The following is a 4,425-nucleotide window of genomic DNA, read 5'->3' as shown; positions in this document are numbered from 1 at the left end:
CAATGCAGAGAAGACATTCAGTTGATGGTAATCATGTGTAGATGCCCAGAAGATCCCTTAGAAGGGGTCTTGGTACAACTGAGTAAAAATGGCAGTTCACAGTTGATCACAAGAAACACCTGCTGTTACTGAAGAATCTTATGATATATTTTTTTAAATTTCTCCTTTCTATCTAATGAGAAAAAACATAAGAAAACATAATTTATAAAAGCAGATAGTATTTTTTCTCATAAGTTATTTGCTAAAGGTAGTTGAGTAATTATACAGTGGTGAATGTATGTTCCTTGAAGATCAATTGCCTAACATTGGCTAAAGATTCCTACATTCTAAATAAGAAGGGTCATTAGAGGAAATAACATTAAGTCTATTTTGATCCTTAGATTTTATGACTTATCTTATGGATGAACAAAAAAAATTTCCATGTGGGTGAAAATAATATTTTTTTGAATTTGAATAATTTTACAACATAGTTATTCAGCATAGTTAAAATTTAGTGAGTGAATTTCCACTGCAATCCATTAAAGATAAACTCCTATTGAAATTGTCTTTGGGCCATAAACAACGAGAAAATAGACAAAATAAATGGAACAAAACTTTTATGGTGTTTGACAGCAGACGGTATCACAGTGATTTCTGAAAGGAGGGAAAGAAGAAAACAACATGAGCCCTGTGATTGTTTCGTCTTTCTTGTCTATAGGTATTTTTCATGCTACAATATAGAGTGGGTAAAAGAAAGAGATTAGAGATGTCTAAGTTGAAAAATCAGAAGTCAGTATTTGGAAAGATGTATGTGGCTAGATGATGCAGGGCAGAGTACCCAAGAGTGGGGGAACTATACATAGAAAATCAGAGATTTGTAGAGGAACATCTATTTCTTGATCTGCATATGTGTGGGATAAAACTTGATCTGCATATGTGTGGGATAAAACTTCAGAGTGAAGGACTACATGAAATGAATGGTCAAGAAACTTTCAGAAACTTACAAAAAGCTTGAAATAGTTTGATTTCCTTCAAGCCACTGTGTAGACATCTCATAATACATACAGCATTAAGCAGAGAGTTTAAAAGAGTGAAACAGCTCTGAATCTTCCTAACAAAGCTTTAAAACAAGACTCGGGATAGTGAAACTTATATGTAAATAACTATGTACCAGAAAAATATCTGATAGTCTTCAAAAGAATACAACAAAATCTTCCTCTCAATAATGTAAAAATCACAATTTCTGGCATCCAATAAAATGTAACCAGTAAAAGAAGCAGGAAAATATAAACATAACCAGAGGAAAGAGCAATCAATAGAAGTAGACCCAGAAATGACAGCAATGATAAAATTAATAGACAGATACCTTAAAAAGTTATTATATTTATCAAAAATATGCTCAAGGATGAAAAGGAGAACATTAACACAATGCAGGGAAAAATGAAAAGTATAATGAAGATCTAAGTTGAACTACTAGAGGTGAAAATACAATATATGAAATAAAACATACACTGAATAGGGTTAATAGAAGATTAGACACTGAAAAAAAGAAAGATCCACAAACTTGAAAGTATAACAATAGAAATAATCCAAAATGAAGAACATTTTGTTATAGTAAAAGGACTAAAAAATACATAGAAACTCATTGACTTATGGAACCATACCATAAGTATAACATAGTTTAATTAGGCAATGCACAAAGTGGGAAAAATATTTGCAAACTACTCATCTAACAAAGGGTTAATATTCAGACTATGTAAGGAGATCAAACAACTCCATAAGAAAAAATCTAATAATCTGATCAAAAATGGGCAAAAGATTGGAATAGACATTTCTCAAAAGAAGACATGCCAACAGCACACAGGTATATGAAAAGGTACTCAACATCATTAATCATCAGAGAAAGGCAAATCAATACTACAATCAGATATCTTCTCACTCCAGTTAAAATGGCTTATATCCAAATTACAGGCAATAACAAATGCTCGTGAGGATGTGGAGAAAAGGGAACCCTTGCACAATGTTGATGGGAATGTAAATTAGTACAACCCCTATGGAGAACAGCTTGGAGATTCCTAAAAAAATTAGAAATAAAGCTACCATATGATCCATCAGTCATTGAAAAGAAAGGCAATCAGTATTATTGAAAGATATCTGCAATTGCATGCTTGTTGCAGCACCATTCATAGTAGCCAAGATTTGGAAGCAATCTAATTGTCTATCAACAGATGAATGGATAAAGAAAACGTGGTATATATCCACAAAGGAGTACTATTTTGCTATAAAAAAAGAATGAGATCCTGTCATTTGCAACAACATGGATGGAACTGGAGGTCACTATGTTAAATACAAGCCATGTCATTATGTTAAATACAAATACACAAGCCAGGCACAGAAAGACAAACATCAGTCACATGATCTCACTTATTTGTGGGATCTAAAAATCACAACAGTTGAATTCATGGACAGAGAGTGTAGAAGGATGGTTACCAGAGGCTGGAAAGGTAAGTAATGGGGGCTAAGGGGGAGTTGGAGAGGGTTAATGGATACCAAAAGATACATAGGAAGGATGAATAAGACCTATGCAGGGTGAATATAGTCAGTAATAACTTAACCGTACATTTTTAAAATAACTCAAAGAATGCAGTTGGATTGTTTGTAAATCAAAAGATAAATGCTTAAGGGAATAGATACTCCATTCTTTATGACATGCTTATTTCACATTGCATGTCTATATGAAACCATCTCATGTACCCCATAAATATATACACCTACTATGCACCTTCAAAAATTGAAAATAGAAATAAATTTTAAAAAAGGAAAACAAAAATAATACAGGTTCTAAAGGAAAAAAAAAAGCCTTTATAACCTCAGGCTAGGCAAAGAATTTTAGACAGAACAAAAAACATCACTAACTACAATATAAATGGGACTTCATAAAAATTTAAAACTCTGTTCCTTGCAAATACTACTAAGAAAATGAAAAACAGTCCACTGACTGAGAGAAAGTATTTTCAAACTATATTTGACAAAAGACTTATATCTAGATGCAATAATAAGGAAACATAATAGCCGAGTAAAAAATATATAAATAGCTTACTTGGTCAACAAGAACATGAAAATAGGATTAGTATCACTAATGGTGAGAGAAATGTAAATAAAATTATGATAACATTTCATACCCAATACAATGGCTAAATTAAAAATACTAACAATACCAAGTGTTGGTGAGCACCTTAAACTCTCATTTATTGCTTGTAGGAGTGTAAAATGGCACAACCACTTTGAAAAACATTTTGATGATTTTTACATAATTAAAAATACACATTCTAACTGACCTAGCAATTCCACTGCTAAGATATTTATCCAAGTGACATGGAAGCATCTGACCACCAAATGCTTTGCATATAGATATTTGAGAAGCTTTTATTTACATTAGTCCCAAATTGGAAACGATTCAAATTTCTCTCAATGTGCAAAAGAGTAAACAAACTGTGGTCTATTAATATGAATGACTACTATTCAGCAATAAAAGTAATGAACTACTGATACACCCAACAAAGTGAATGAATCGAAAATGTTTATGCTGAATGAAAGGAACTTGACAGAAAAGTGTACATACTGAATAATATTTTTACAAAATTTGCTAACAGGCAAAAATAATGCATAGTGACTGAAATCACTCAATAGTTGGCTCAGACCAAGGTTGAAGGTCATTTATTATACAAGGGAACTTTTTATCACAATGAAAATGATATATATCTTGACTGAGTGGTGGTTGCATGAACATATATATTTGTCAAAAATTACTGAATTATACATCAAATACACCAATTGAGTTCACTTTATTTCAGTTATATGTCAATAAAGTATTTATTTTTATTAATTAATTTTAAAACTTATAGTTGATATATAATAATTGTGGGGTACAGTGTGATGTTTCAATTCATGTATACATTTTATAATGATCAAATCAGGGTAATTACCATATTAATCTGCTGGGAACACTGTGGACCCCTCAGCGGTGACTAAGCAACCCCAAGCTTCTGGAAGAATTGGCAAAACCCGAGCTACCTGAAATAACAAGAAGAAATTGTTGTTGATTTTCAACCTGTAAATTCTATTAGAATTTGGCTTCCCCAAAATGAGTTATTTGCTTTGTTATACTTGTTACTTACCATATGGTTTATATTTGAGAAAATGAAGAAAATTGTGATAAGTCAAAATTTAGCTTGTAACTTTGGCCCTGCTGAGCTGTTCTTGTAAAAACGGGAACTACGTGTAGACAACAAACCACATAGCCTGACTGTCGGAGAGAGGTAACAGCTCGTAATAAGCTGCTCGTTGCAGAGAGCCTATAATATGGATGTGTAATGGAGAGGCTCATTACCCAGATTCCTTTCCCAGGAAAGGAAAGGCATATTGATTATGGCCCTGGAAAGGGAA

The sequence above is a fragment of the Saimiri boliviensis genome, chromosome 6 (genome assembly GCF_048565385.1).
Source record: "Saimiri boliviensis isolate mSaiBol1 chromosome 6, mSaiBol1.pri, whole genome shotgun sequence".
NCBI classification, from domain to species: domain Eukaryota; kingdom Metazoa; phylum Chordata; class Mammalia; order Primates; family Cebidae; genus Saimiri; species Saimiri boliviensis.
This window is presented reverse-complemented; position numbering follows the sequence as displayed.